At 39.0% G+C, this 15,000-nt stretch overlaps 1 long non-coding RNA gene, 9 other non-coding genes and 5 pseudogenes across 10 annotated transcripts in view; all 15 read left to right on the plus strand.

Moving 5' to 3' along the window:
• LOC132104553 (uncharacterized) overlaps nucleotides 1-15,000 on the plus strand; it is a 343,753-nt gene that overhangs the window by 40,328 nt on the left and 288,425 nt on the right. The gene's annotated exons all lie outside the window — the stretch shown is intronic.
• Nucleotides 926-1,044, plus strand: LOC132105124 (5S ribosomal RNA). The gene has a single exon (XR_009423833.1). It is a non-coding gene; the product is annotated as a 5S ribosomal RNA (ribosomal RNA).
• On the plus strand, nucleotides 1,129-1,248 carry LOC132105267 (5S ribosomal RNA; annotated as a pseudogene).
• On the plus strand, nucleotides 2,246-2,364 carry LOC132105027 (5S ribosomal RNA). The gene has a single exon (XR_009423741.1). It is a non-coding gene; the product is annotated as a 5S ribosomal RNA (ribosomal RNA).
• LOC132105168 (5S ribosomal RNA) lies at nucleotides 2,449-2,567 on the plus strand. The gene has a single exon (XR_009423874.1). It is a non-coding gene; the product is annotated as a 5S ribosomal RNA (ribosomal RNA).
• On the plus strand, nucleotides 3,852-3,970 carry LOC132105217 (5S ribosomal RNA). Its single transcript, XR_009423920.1, has one exon. It is a non-coding gene; the product is annotated as a 5S ribosomal RNA (ribosomal RNA).
• Nucleotides 4,055-4,174, plus strand: LOC132105255 (5S ribosomal RNA; annotated as a pseudogene).
• On the plus strand, nucleotides 5,026-5,144 carry LOC132105125 (5S ribosomal RNA). Its single transcript, XR_009423834.1, has one exon. It is a non-coding gene; the product is annotated as a 5S ribosomal RNA (ribosomal RNA).
• On the plus strand, nucleotides 5,229-5,348 carry LOC132105315 (5S ribosomal RNA; annotated as a pseudogene).
• LOC132104955 (5S ribosomal RNA) lies at nucleotides 9,587-9,705 on the plus strand. Its single transcript, XR_009423672.1, has one exon. It is a non-coding gene; the product is annotated as a 5S ribosomal RNA (ribosomal RNA).
• Nucleotides 10,359-10,477, plus strand: LOC132104952 (5S ribosomal RNA). The gene has a single exon (XR_009423669.1). It is a non-coding gene; the product is annotated as a 5S ribosomal RNA (ribosomal RNA).
• LOC132105068 (5S ribosomal RNA) lies at nucleotides 11,277-11,395 on the plus strand. The gene has a single exon (XR_009423780.1). It is a non-coding gene; the product is annotated as a 5S ribosomal RNA (ribosomal RNA).
• Nucleotides 11,480-11,598, plus strand: LOC132105246 (5S ribosomal RNA; annotated as a pseudogene).
• LOC132105127 (5S ribosomal RNA) lies at nucleotides 12,262-12,380 on the plus strand. The gene has a single exon (XR_009423836.1). It is a non-coding gene; the product is annotated as a 5S ribosomal RNA (ribosomal RNA).
• LOC132105268 (5S ribosomal RNA) lies at nucleotides 12,465-12,584 on the plus strand (annotated as a pseudogene).

The following is a 15,000-nucleotide window of genomic DNA, read 5'->3' on the forward strand; positions in this document are numbered from 1 at the left end:
TAAGTATATAATAATCTTGCAAAAAAAAAAAAAAATAGTGTCATTGCCCGATCTCTGAATATTAGCAGGTTTGGGCCTGGTTAGTACTTGGAAGAGAGACCGCCTTGGAATAGCAAGGTGCTTTAAGCTTTTTGGAAATTTTTCACTAAGTATTTAATAATCTTGCAAAAAAAAAAAAAAAAACTCAAGGCCCGATCTCTGAATCATAGCAGGTTTAGGTCTGGTTAGTACTTGGATGAGAGACCGCCTGGGAATACCAGGTGCTTTAAGCTTTTTGGAAATTTTTCAGTAATTATATAAAATTCTTGCCGAAAAAAAAAATAGTGTCATTGCCCGATCTCTGAATATTAGCAGGTTTGGGCCTGGTTAGTACTTGGATGGGAGACCGCCTTGGAATAGCAAGGTGCTTTAAGCTTTTTGGAAATTTTTCACTAAGTATATAATAATCTTGCAAAAAAAAAAAAAAAAAAGAGTCAATGCTGATCTCTGAATCTTAGCAGGTTTAGGTCTGGTTAGTACTTGGATGAGAGACCGCCTGGGAATACCAGGTGCTTTAAGCTTTTTGGAAATTTTTCAGTAATTATATAATAATCTTGCTAAAAAAAAAATAGTGTCATTGCCCGATCTCTGAATATTAGCAGGTTTGGGCCTGGTTAGTACTTGGATGGGAGACCGCCTTGGAATAGCAAGGTGCTTTAAGCTTTTTGGAAATTTTTCACTAACTATATAATAATCTTGCAAAAAAAAATAGTGTCAATGCCCGATCTCTGAATCTTAGCAGGTTTAGGTCTGGTTAGTACTTAGATGAGAGACTGCCTGGGAATACCAGGTGCTTTAAGCTTTTGCGTTTTCTTTCCTACTTATATAATGTACTGGACATTAGAATGACTGATCTTTAAATAGCCCTCTCTTTGCAGCAACCTTCGCTTATGGCCATACCAACCTGGCTATGACCGATCTCGTCTGATCTCGGAAGCTAAGCAGGTTTGGGCCTGGTTAGTACTTGGATGGGAGACTGCCTGGGAATACTAGGTGCTGTAAGCTTTTGGGTTTTCTTCCCTACTTATACAATGTACTGGCGATTAGAATGGCTGATCTTTAAATAGCCCTCTCTTTGCAGCAACCTTCGCTTATGGCCATACCAACCTGGCTATGCCTGATCTCGTCTGATCTCGGAAGCTAAGCAGGCTTGGGCCTGGTTAGTGCTTGGATGGGAGACCGCCTTGGAATAGCAAGGTGCTTTAAGCTTTTTGGAAATTTTTCACTAAGTATATAATAATCTTGCAAAAAAAAAAAAAAAAAATAGTGTCATTGCCCAATCTCTGAATATTAGCAGGTTTGGGCCTGGTTAGTACTTGGATGGGAGACCGCCTTGGAATAGCAAGGTGCTTTAAGCTTTTTGGAAATTTTTCACTAAGTATATAGAAATCTTGCAAAAAAAGAGTCAATGCCCAATCTCTGAATATAATATATATAATAATCTTGCAAAAAAAAAAGAGTCAATGCCCCAATGTCTGAATATTAGCAGGATTGGGCCTGGTTAGTGCTTGGATGGGAGACCGCCTTGGAATAGCAAGGTCCTTTAAGCTTTTTGGAAATTTTTCACCAAGTATAAAATAATCTTGCAAAAAAAAAAAAAAGACTCAATGCACAATCTCTGAATCTTAGCAGGTTTAGGTCTAGTTAGTACTTGGATGAGAGACCGCCTGGGAATACCAGGTGCTTTAAGCTTTTTGGAAATTTTTCAGTAATTATATAATAATCTTGCCAAAAAAAAATAGTGTCATTGCCCGATCTCTGAATATTAGCTGGTTTGGGCCTGGTTAGTACTTGGATGGGAGACCGCCTTGGAATAGCAAGGTGCTTTAAGCTTTTTGGAAATTTTTCAGTAAGTATATAATAATCTTGCAAAAAAAAAAAAAAAAAAGAGTCAATGCCCGATCTCTGAATCTTAGCAGGTTTAGGTCTGGTTAGTACTTGGATGAGAGACCGCCTGGGAATACCAGGTGCTTTAAGCTATTTGGAAATTTTTCAGTAATTATATAATAATCTTGCCAAAAAAAAAAAAAATTGTCAATGCCCGATCTCTGAATCTTAGCAGGTTTAGGTCTGGTTAGTACTTAGATGAGAGACCGCCTGGGAATACCAGGTGCTTTAAGCTTTTGGGTTTTCTTTCCTACTTATATAATGTACTGGACATTAGAATGACTGATCTTTAAATAGCCCTCTCTTTGCAGCAACCTTCGCTTACGGCCATACCAACCTGGCTATGCCCGATCTCGTCTGATCTCGGAAGTTAAGCAGGTTTGGGCCTGGTTAGTACTTGGATGGGAGACCGCCTGGGAATACTAGGTGCTGTAAGCTTTTGGGTTTTCTTCCCTACTTTTACAATGTACTGCCGATTAGAATGGCTGATCTTTAAATAGCCCTCTCTTTGCAGCAACCTTCGCTTATGGCCATACCAACCTGGCTATACCTGATCTCGTCTGATCTCGCAAGCTAAGCAGGCTTGGGCCTGGTTAGTACTTGGATGGGAGACCGCCTGGGAGTACCAGGTGCTGTAAGCTTTTTGGAAATTTTTCACTAAGTATTTATTAATTTTGCAAAAAAATAAAAAAAATAGAGTCAATGCCCGATCTCTGAATATTAGCAGGTTTGGGACTGGTTAGTGCTTGGATGGGAGACCGCCTTGGAATAGCAAGGTGCTTTAAGCTTTTTGGAAATTTTTCACTAAGTATATAATAATCTTGCAAAAAAAAGAGTCAATGCCCAATCTCTGAATATAATATATATAATAATCTTGCAAAAAATAAGAGTCAATGCCCCAATCTCTAAATATTAGCAGGTTTGGGCCTGGTTAGTGCTTGGATGGGAGACCGCCTTGGAATAGCAAGGTGCTTTAAGTTTTTGGAAATTTTTCACTAAGTATATAATAATCTTGCAAAAAAAAAAAAAAAATAGTGTCATTGCCCGATCTCTGAATATTAGCAGGTTTGGGCCTGGTTAGTACTTGGAAGAGAGACCGCCTTGGAATAGCAAGGTGCTTTAAGCTTTTTGGAAATTTTTCACTAAGTATTTAATAATCTTGCAAAAAAAAAAAAAAAAAATCTCAAGGCCCGATCTCTGAATCTTAGCAGGTTTAGGTCTGGTTAGTACTTGGATGAGAGACCGCCTGGGAATACCAGGTGCTTTAAGCTTTTTGGAAATTTTTCAGTAATTATATAAAATTCTTGCCGAAAAAAAAAATAGTGTCATTGCCCGATCTCTGAATATTAGCAGGTTTGGGCCTGGTTAGTACTTGGATGGGAGACCGCCTTGGAATAGCAAGGTGCTTTAAGCTTTTTGGAAATTTTTCACTAAGTATATAATAATCTTGCAAAAAAAAAAAAAAAAAAGAGTCAATGCTGATCTCTGAATCTTAGCAGGTTTAGGTCTGGTTAGTACTTGGATGAGAGAACGACTGGGAATACCAGGTGCTTTAAGCTTTTTGGAAATTTTTCAGTAATTATATAATAATCTTGCTAAAAAAAAATAGTGTCATTGCCCGATCTCTGAATATTAGCAGGTTTGGGCCTGGTTAGTACTTGGATGGGAGACCGCCTTGGAATAGCAAGGTGCTTTAAGCTTTTTGGAAATTTTTCACTAAGTATATAATAATCTTGCAAAAAAAAAAAAAATTGTCAATGCCGATCTCTGAATCTTAGCAGGTTTAGGTCTGGTTAGTACTTAGATGAGAGACCGCCTGGGAATACCAGGTGCTTTAAGCTTTTGGGTTTTCTTTCCTACTTATATAATATACTGGACATTAGAATGACTGATCTTTAAATAGCCCTCTCTTTGCAGCAACCTTCGATTATGGCCATACCAACCTGGCTATGACCGATCTCGTCTGATCTCGGAAGCTAAGCAGGTTTGGGCCTGGTTAGTACTTGGATGGGAGACTGCCTGGGAATACTAGGTGCTGTAAGCTTTTGGGTTTTCTTCCCTACTTATACAATGTACTGGCGATTAGAATGGCTGATCTTTAAATAGCCCTCTCTTTGCAGCAACCTTCGCTTAAGGCCATACCAACCTGGCTATACCTGATCTCGTCTGATCTCGGAAGCTAAGCAGGCTTGGGCCTGGTTAGTGCTTGGATGGGAGACCGCCTTGGAATAGCAAGGTGCTTTAATCTTTTTGGAAATTTTTCACTAAGTATATAATAATCTTGCAAAAAAAAAAAATAGTGTCATTGCCCAATCTCTGAATATTAGCAGGTTTGGGCCTGGTTAGTACTTGGATGGGAGACCGCCTTGGAATAGCAAGGTGCTTTAAGCTTTTTGGAAATTTTTCACTAAGCATATAATAATCTAGCAAAAAAAGAGTCAATGCCCAATCTCTGAATATAATATATATAATAATCTTGCAAAAAAAAAGAGTCAATGCCCCAATGTCTGAATATTAGCAGGATTGGGCCTGGTTAGTGCTTGGATGGGAGACCGCCTTGGAATAGCAAGGTGCTTTAAGCTTTTTGGAAATTTTTCACTAAGTATATAATGATCTTGCAAAAAAAAAAAAAAATAGTGTCATTGCCCGATCTCTGAATATTAGCAGGTTTGGGCCTGGTTAGTACTTGGATGGGAGACCGCCTTGGAATAGCAAGGTGCTTTAAGCTTTTTGGAAATTTTTCACTAAGTATTTAATAATTTTGCAAAAAAATTAAAAAAATAGAGTCAATGCCCGATCTCTGAATCTTAGCAGGTTTAGGTCTGGTTAGTACTTGGATGAGAGACCGCCTGGGAATACCAGGTGCTTTAAGCTTTTTGGAAATTTTTCACTAAGTATATAATAATCTTGCAAAAAAAAAAAAAATTGTCAATGCCGATCTCTGAATCTTAGCAGGTTTAGGTCTGGTTAGTACTTAGATGAGAGACCGCCTGGGAATACCAGGTGCTTTAAGCTTTTGGGTTTTCTTTCCTACTTATATAATGTACTGGACATTAGAATGACTGATCTTTAAATAGCCCTCTCTTTGCAGCAACCTTCGCTTATGGCCATACCAACCTGGCTATGACCGATCTCGTCTGATCTCGGAAGCTAAGCAGGTTTGGGCCTGGTTAGTACTTGGATGGGAGACTGCCTGGGAATACTAGGTGCTGTAAGCTTTTGGGTTTTCTTCCCTACTTATACAATGTACTGGCGATTAGAATGGCTGATCTTTAAATAGCCCTCTCTTTGCAGCAACCTTCGCTTATGGCCATACCAACCTGGCTATGCCTGATCTCGTCTGATCTCGGAAGCTAAGCAGGCTTGGGCCTGGTTAGTGCTTGGATGGGAGACCGCCTTGGAATAGCAAGGTGCTTTAATCTTTTTGGAAATTTTTCACTAAGTATATAATAATCTTGCAAAAAAAAAAATAGTGTCATTGCCCAATCTCTGAATATTAGCAGGTTTGGGCCTGGTTAGTACTTGGATGGGAGACCGCCTTGGAATAGCAAGGTGCTTTAAGCTTTTTGGAAATTTTTCACTAAGCATATAATAATCTAGCAAAAAAAGAGTCAATGCCCAATCTCTGAATATAATATATATAATAATCTTGCAAAAAAAAAGAGTCAATGCCCCAATGTCTGAATATTAGCAGGATTGGGCCTGGTTAGTGCTTGGATGGGAGACCGCCTTGGAATAGCAAGGTGCTTTAAGCTTTTTGGAAATTTTTCACTAAGTATATAATGATCTTGCAAAAAAAAAAAAAATAGTGTCATTGCCCGATCTCTGAATATTAGCAGGTTTGGGCCTGGTTAGTACTTGGATGGGAGACCGCCTTGGAATAGCAAGGTGCTTTAAGCTTTTTGGAAATTTTTCAGTAATTATATAATAATCTTGCCAAAAAAAAAAATGTGTCATTGCCCAATCTCTGAATATTAGCAGGTTTGGGCCTGGTTAGTACTTGGATGGGAGACCGCCTGGGAATACTAGGTGCTGTAAGCTTTTGGGTTTTCTTCCCTACTTATACAATGTACTGGCGATTAGAATGGCTGATCTTTAAATAGCCCTCTCTTTGCAGCAACCTTCGCTTATGGCCATACCAACCTGGCTATGCCTGATCTCGTCTGATCTCGGAAGCCAAGCTTGGGCCTGGTTAGTACTTGGTTAGTACAATCAGGCCAGGAACACACTGAACAAAGAGATTAGAGCGGCTAAAAAGACCTACGCTAAAAAGTTGGAAGACCAGTTTACTTCCAACGACTCTACTTCAGTTTGGAGAGGACTGAGAGCCATCACAAACTACAAGACACCATCCCCTTGCACTGAGGCTAATCAACGACTTGCTAACGACCTGAATGAGTTTTATTGTAGATTTGAAACCCCCAACACCCACTCTGACCATCTCCCTACACAACCATTAACACCTGCAATCCCCCTCTCCATACCTCCTGCTCTTCAAATCTGTGAAGATGATGTGCGCCAGGTCTTCAAGAAAAACAAAAGAAGAAAAGCACCAGGCCCAGATGGCGTTACACCAGCCTGTCTGAAAATCTGTGCTGACCAGCTGGCCCCCATCTTTTCACAGATCTTCAACAGATCTCTGGAGTTGTGTGAAGTGCCTTCCTGCTTCAAACGCTCCACCATAATCCCCATTCCAAAGAAACCCAAGATAACAGGACTTAACGACTACAGACCTGTGGCTCTAACGTCTGTCGTCATGAAGTCGTTTGAAAAACTGGTTCTGGCTTATCTGAAGGACATCACTGGACCCTTACTGGACCCCCTGCAGTTTGCGTACCGAGCAAACAGGTCCGTGGATGATGCAATCAACATGGCATTGCACTTCATCCTGCAACATCTGGACAAAACAGGGACTTATGTGAGGATCATGTTTGTGGACGTTAGTTCGGCTTTCAACACCATCATCCCAACAACCCTCCAGACCAAACTGACCCAGCTCTCTGTTCCTAGCTCTATCTGTCAGTGGATCACCAGCTTTCTGACAGATAGGCAACAGTTAGTGAGACTGGGGAAATTCATGTCAAACAGCTGCTCCACCAACACTGGTGCCCCTCAGGGATGTGTTCTCTCCCCTCTGCTCTTCTCCCTGTACACCAACGACTGCACCTCTAAAGACCCCTCTGTCAAGCTCCTGAAGTTTGCAGACGACACTACAGTCATCGGCCTCATCCAGGACGGTGACGAGTCTGCTTACAGACAGGAGGTTGAGCAGCTGGCTGTCTGGTGCAGTCTTAACAACCTGGAGCTGAACACGCTCAAAACAGTGGAGATGACTGTGGACTTTAGGAGAAACCCCCCGGCACTTTCCCCACTCACCATCATGAACAGCACTGTGGCTGCAGTGGAGTCATTCAGATTCCTGGGAACCACCATCTCTCAGGATCTGAAGTGGGACAATCACATTGGCTCCATTGTGAAAAAAGCCCAACAAAGGTTGTACTTTGTCAGCTGAGGAAGTTTAACCTGCCACAGGAGCTGCTGAAACAGTTCTACTCAGCCGTCATTGAGTCAGTCCTGTGTACTTCAATTACTGTCTGGTTTGGTTCAGCTACAAATCAGATATCAGAAGACTACAGAGAACTGTTCGGACTGCTGAAAGGATTATTGGTGCTCCCCTGCCCACCCTCAAAGAACTGTACACATCCAGAGTGAGGAAAAGGACTCAGAAAATCACTCTGGATCCCTCACATCCAAGTCACCCCATCTTTGAACTTTTGCCATCTGGCCGGTGCCTCAGAGCCGCATATACAAGAACAGCAAGACACAAGAATAGTTTCTTCCCCCAGGCAATCTACCTCATGAACAGTTAAATGTTTCCCACTTAAACTTATGCTTATGCAAAAATGTGCAATATCCTTATATTTATTTGTTACCCCTCCATCCTAGAACATTCCTGCATCTCACTCAATCCTATTCCATTATCATTTATAGCACAATTGTTTATACACTTATTTATTTGCCAATTTGTAATTCTCCTGTAATTGTTTTTTTTTATTTTTTATTTTTTATTTTTTATTTTTTTTTTTTATTTAAATTTTTTTTTTTTTTTTTTTTTTGTCTGTGTGTTGTTGTCTCTGTGTACTGGAAGCTTATGTCACTAAAACAAATTCCTTGTATGCGCAAGCATACTTGACAATAAAGCTCTTTCTGATTCTCATTCTGATTCTGATTCTGATTTCTGATTCTGATGGGAGACTGTCTGGGAGTACCAGGTGCTGTAAGCTTTTTGGAAATTTTTCACTAAGTATATAATAATCTTGCAAAAAAAAAAAAAAAAAAGTCAATGCCCGATCTCTGAATCTTAGCAGGCTTAGGTCTGGTTAGTACTTGGATGAGAGACCGCCTGGGAATACCAGGTGCTTTAAGCTTTTTGGAAATTTTTCAGTAATTATATAATAATCTTCCCAAAAAAAAAAAATAGAGTCAATGCCCAATCTCTGAATATTAGCAGGTTTGGGCCTGCTTAGTACTTGGATGGGAGACCGCCTTGGAATAGCAAGGTGCTTTAAGCTTTTTGGAAATTTTTCACTAAGTATATAATAATCTTGCAAAAAAAAAAAAAAAAAAAAGTCAATGCCCGATCTCTGAATCTTAGCAGGTTTAGGTCTGGTTAGTACTTGGATGAGAGACCACCTTGGAATAGCAAGGTGCTTTAAGCTTTTTGGAAATTTTTCACTAAGTATATAATAATCTTGCAAAAAAAAAAAAAAAGAGTCAATGCCCAATCTCTGAATATTAGCAGGTTTGGGCCTGGTTAGTACTTGGATGGGAGACCGCCTTGGAATAGCAAGGTGCTTTAAGCTTTTTGGAAATTTTTCACTAAGTATATAATAATCTTGCAAAAAAAAAAAAAGAGTCAATGCGCGATCTCTGAATCTTAGCAGGTTTAGGTCTGGTTAGTACTTGGATGAGAGACCGCCTGGGAATACCAGGTGCTTTAAGCTTTTTGGAAATTTTTCAGTAATTATATAATAATCTTGCCAAAAAAAAAAAAATAGTGTCATTGCCCGATCTCTGAATATTAGCAGGTTTGGGCCTGGTCAGTACTTGGATGGGAGACCGCCTTGGAATAGCAAGGTGCTTTAAGCTTTTTGGAAATTTTTCACTAAGTATATAATAATCTTGCAAAAAAAAAAAAGAGTCAATGCCCGATCTCTGAATCTTAGCAGTTTTAGGTCTGGTTAGTACTTGGATGAGAGACCGCCTGGGAATACCAGGTGCTTTGAAGCTTTTTGGAACTTTTTCAGTAATTATATAATAATCTTGCAAAAAAAAAAAAATAGTGTCATTGCCCGATCTCTGAATATTAGCAGGTTTGGGCCTGGTTAGTACTTCGATGGGAGACCGCCTTGGAATAGCAAGGTGCTTTAAGCTTTTTGGAAATTTTTCAGTAAGTATATAATAATCTTGCAAAAAAAAAAAATAGTGTCATTGCCCGATCTCTGAATCTTAGCAGGTTTAGGTCTGGTTAGTACTTGGATGAGAGACCGCCTGGGAATACCTGGTGCTTTAAGCTTTTGGGTTTTCTTTCCTACTTATATAATGTACTGGCCATTAGAATGGCTGATCTTTAAATAGCCCTCTCTTTGCAGCAACCTTCGCTTATGGCCATACCAACCTGGCTATGCCCGATCTCGTCTGATCTCGGAAGCTAAGCAGGTTTGGGCCTGGTTAGTACTTGGATGGGAGACCGCCTGGGAGTATCAGGTGCTGTAAGCTTTTTGGAAATTTTTCACTAAGTATTTAATAATTTTGCAAAAAAATAAAAAAAAATAGAGTCAATGCCCGATCTCTGAATCTTAGCAGGTTTAGGTCTGGTTAGTACTTGGATGAGAGACCGCCTGGGAATACCAGGTGCTTTAAGCTTTTTGGAAATTTTTCAGTAATTATATAATAATCTTGCAAAAAAAAAAAAAATAGTGTCATTGCCCGATCTCTGAATATTAGCAGGTATGGGCCTGGTTAGTACTTGGATGGGAGACCGCCTTGGAATAGCAAGGTGCTTTAAGCTTTTTGGAAATTTTTCACTAAGTATATAATAATCTTGCAAAAAAAAGAGTCAATGCCCAATCTCTGAATATTAGCAGGTTTGGGCCTGGTTAGTACTTGGATGGGAGACCGCCTTGGAATAGCAAGGTTCTTTAAGCTTTTTGGAAATTTTTCAGTAAGTATATAATAATCTTGCAAAAAAAAAAAAGAGTCAATGCCCGATCTCTGAATCTTAGCAGGTTTAGGTCTGGTTAGTACTTGGATGAGAGACCGCCTGGGAATACCTGGTTCTTTAAGCTTTTGGGTTTTCTTTCCTACTTATATAATGTACTGGCCATTAGAATGGCTGATCTTTAAATAGCCCTCTCTTTGCAGCAACCTTCGCTTACGGCCATACCAACCTGGCTATGCCCGATCTCGTCTGATCTCGGAAGCTAAGCAGGTTTGGGCCTGGTTAGTACTTGGATGGGAGACCGCCTGGGAGTACCAGGTGCTGTAAACTTTTTGGAAATTTTTCACTAAGTATTTAATAATTTTGCAAAAAAATAAAAAAAATAGAGTCAATGCCCGATCTCTGAATATTAGCAGGTTTGGGCCTGGTTAGTACTTGGATGGGAGACCGCCTTGGAATAGCAAGGTGCTTTAAGCTTTTTGGAAATTTTTCACTAAGTATATAATAATCTTGCAAAAAAAAAAAAAAAGAGTCAATGCCCGATCTCTGAATCTTAGCAGGTTTAGGTCTGGTTAGTACTTGGATGAGAGATCGCCTGGGAATACCAGGTGCTTTAAGCTTTTTGGAAATTTTTCAGTAATTATATAATAATCTTGCCAAAAAAAAAAAAATAGTGTCATTGCCCGATCTCTGAATATTAGCAGGTTTGGGCCTGGTTAGTACTTGGATGGGAGACCACCTTGGAATAGCAAGGTGCTTTAAGCTTTTTGGAAATTTTTCACTAAGTATATAATAATCTTGCAAAAAAAAAAAGAGTCAATGCCCAATCTCTGAATATTAGCAGGTTTGGGCCTGGTTAGTACTTGGATGGGAGACCGCCTTGGAATAGCAAGGTTCTTTAAGCTTTTTGGAAATTTTTCAGTAAGTATATAATAATCTTGCAAAAAAAAAAAAGAGTCAATGCCCGATCTCTGAATCTTAGCAGGTTTAGGTCTGGTTAGTACTTGGATAAGAGACCGCCTGGGAATACCTGGTGCTTTAAGCTTTTGGGTTTTCTTTCCTACTTATATAATGTACTGGCCATTAGAATGACTGATCTTTAAATAGCCCTCTCTTTGCAGCAACCTTCGCTTACGGCCATACCAACCTGGCTATGCCCGATCTCGTCTGATCTCGGAAGCTAAGCAGGTTTGGGCCTGGTTAGTACTTGGATGGGAGACCGCCTGGGAATACTAGGTGCTGTAAGCTTTTAGGTTTTCTTCCCTACTTATACAATGTACTGGCGATTAGAATGGCTGATCTTTAAATAGCCCTCTCTTTGCAGTAACCTTCGCTTATGGCCATACCAACCTGGCTTTGCCTGATCTCGTCTGATCTGGGAAGCTAAGCAGGCTTGGGCCTGGTTAGTATTTGGATGGGAGACCGCCTGGGAGTACCAGGTGCTGTAAGCTTTTTGGAAATTTTTCACTAAGTATATAATAATCTTGCAAAAAAAAAAAAAAAAGAGTCAATGCCCGATCTCTGAATCTTAGCAGGTTTAGGTCTGGTTAGTACTTGGATGAGAGACCGCCTGGGAATACCAGGTGCTTTAAGCTTTTTGGAAATGTTTCACTAAGTATATAATAATCTTGCAAAAAAAAAAAAAAAAGAAAAAATTGTCAATGCCCGATCTCTGAATCTTAGCAGGTTTAGGTCTGGTTAGTACTTGGATGAGAGACCGCCTGGGAATACCAGGTGCTTTAAGCTTTTTGGAAATTTTTCAGTAATTATATAATAATCTTGCTAAAAAAAAATAGTGTCATTGCCCGATCTCTGAATATTAGCAGGTTTGGGCCTGGTTAGTACTTGGATGGGAGACCGCCTTGGAATAGCAAGGTGCTTTAAGCTTTTTGGAAATTTTTCACTAAGTATATAATAATCTTGCAAAAAAAAAAAAAAATTGTCAATGCCCGATCTCTGAATCTTAGCAGGTTTAGGTCTGGTTAGTACTTAGATGAGAGACCGCCTGGGAATACCAGGTGCTTTAAGCTTTTGCGTTTTCTTTCCTACTTATATAATGTACTGGACATTAGAATGACTGATCTTTAAATAGCCCTCTCTTTGCAGCAACCTTCGCTTATGGCCATACCAACCTGGCTATGACCGATCTCGTCTGATCTCGGAAGCTAAGCAGGTTTGGGCCTGGTTAGTACTTGGATGGGAGACTGCCTGGGAATACTAGGTGCTGTAAGCTTTTGGGTTTTCTTCCCTACTTATACAATGTACTGGCGATTAGAATGGCTGATCTTTAAATAGCCCTCTCTTTGCAGCAACCTTCGCTTATGGCCATACCAACCTGGCTATGCCTGATCTCGTCTGATCTCGGAAGCTAAGCAGGCTTGGGCCTGGTTAGTGCTTGGATGGGAGACCGCCTTGGAATAGCAAGGTGCTTTAAGCTTTTTGGAAATTTTTCACTAAGTATATAATAATCTTGCAAAAAAAAAAATAGTGTCATTGCCCAATCTCTGAATATTAGCAGGTTTGGGCCTGGTTAGTACTTGGATGGGAGACCGCCTTGGAATAGCAAGGTGCTTTAAGCTTTTTGGAAATTTTTCACTAAGTATATAATAATCTTGCAAAAAAAGAGTCAATGCCCAATCTCTGAATATAATATATATAATAATCTTGCAAAAAAAAAGAGTCAATGCCCCAATGTCTGAATATTAGCAGGATTGGGCATGGTTAGTGCTTGGATGGGAGACCGCCTTGGAATAACAAGGTGCTTTAAGCTTTTTGGAAATTTTTCACTAAGTATATAATGATCTTGCAAAAAAAAAAAAAATAGTGTCATTGCCCGATCTCTGAATATTAGCAGGTTTGGGCCTGGTTAGTACTTGGATGGGAGACCGCCTTGGAATAGCAAGGTGCTTTAAGCTTTTTGGAAATTTTTCACCAAGTATATAATAATCTTGCAAAAAAAAAAAAAATACTCAATGCACAATCTCTGAATCTTAGCATGTTTAGGTCTAGTTAGTACTTGGATGAGAGACCGCCTGGGAATACCAGGTGCTTTAAGCTTTTTGGACATTTTTCAGTAATTATATAATAATCTTGCCAAAAAAAATAGTGTCATTGCCCGATCTCTGAATATTAGCTGGTTTGGGCCTGGTTAGTACTTGGATGGGAGACCGCCTTGGAATAGCAAGGTGCTTTAAGCTTTTTGGAAATTTTTCAGTAAGTATATAATAATCTTGCAAAAAAAAAAAAAAAAAAAAGAGTCAATGCCCGATCTCTGAATCTTAGCAGGTTTAGGTCTGGTTAGTACTTGGATGAGAGACCGCCTGGGAATACCAGGTGCTTTAAGCTATTTGGAAATTTTTCAGTAATTATATAATAATCTTGCCAAAAAAAAAAAAATAGTGTCATTGCCCGATCTCTGAATATTAGCAGGTTTGGGCCTGGTTAGTACTTGGATGGGAGACCGCCTTGGAATAGCAAGGTGCTTTAAGCTTTTTGGAAATTTTTCACTAAGTATATAATAATCTTGCAAAAAAAAAAAAAAAAGAGTCAATGCCCGATCTCTGAATCTTAGCAGGTTTAGGTCTGGTTAGTACTTGGATGAGAGACCGCCTGGGAATACCAGGTGCTTTAAGCTATTTGGAAATTTTTCAGTAATTATATAATAATCTTGCCAAAAAAAAAAAATAGTGTCATTGCCCGATCTCTGAATATTAGCAGGTTTGGGCCTGGTTAGTACTTGGATGGGAGACCGCCTTGGAATAGCAAGGTGCTTTAAGCTTTTTGGAAATTTTTCACTAAGTATATAATAATCTTGCAAAAAAAAAAAAAAAAGAGTCAATGCCCGATCTCTGAATCTTAGCAGGTTTAGGTCTGGTTAGTACTTGGATGAGAGACCGCCTGGGAATACCAGGTGCTTTAAGCTTTTTGGAAATTTTTCACTAAGTATATAATAATCTTGCAAAAAGAAAAAAAAAAAAGAAAAAATTGTCAATGCCCGATCTCTGAATCTTAGCAAGTTTAGGTCTGGTTAGTACTTAGATGAGAGACCGCCTGGGAATACCAGGTGCTTTAAGCTTTTGGGTTTTCTTTCCTACTTATATAATGTACTGGGGTGCGTTCTCCGAAACTACCTTAACGCTACGTCGTTCTTAAGTTGTACCTTAAGAAGTACCTTATCGTTAATACGTGGTTTCCGAAACCTTCTTAGTTAAGTATACCTTCTGTAAGTCATGCGTTCGTAAGGTTGGTCTGGAGCGCTCTTAGCTATACCTTATCGCTGCTGACGGTTCATACCGCTAGTGGCCACCACTATGCAAAAAGATTTTTTACATCGCAGTTTAATTACACATAGAAAATGTTATATTATATATAATATATATATAATGTATAATGCACTAATTTAATATTATTAATTTAATATTATTACTTTATTTTACTTTAAAATTATACACTAATTTAATATTATTAATTTAATATTAATTTAATAATATTATATTAATATTATATTTAATATTTATATTTTAATATTTAATAATATTATAATATATTATAATAATTTAATATTATTATATTTTACTTTACTTTAAAATTACATTTTTACTTTACTTTAAAATTATATATTGCTGAGAAAGACCTCAGTGTGGCTTGGCGATCTCTTTTTGCAGACTTTTTCCCCTACATAGTGAATGTCGGCATGTCTCTCATGTTTGCGCTTTTATTGAGGAAATCATCAAATTACACAAATGAGCGATTTACGCCAATAATGTGATACGGCTGGTGGATAATAAGCATACGTTGTGGAGAACATTAACACACTTATGGCCGTGAGGGTTTGGGATTGTACACTTGCTAAA

Source organism: Carassius carassius, chromosome 25 (assembly GCF_963082965.1).
Source record: "Carassius carassius chromosome 25, fCarCar2.1, whole genome shotgun sequence".
Lineage (NCBI taxonomy): Eukaryota > Metazoa > Chordata > Actinopteri > Cypriniformes > Cyprinidae > Carassius > Carassius carassius.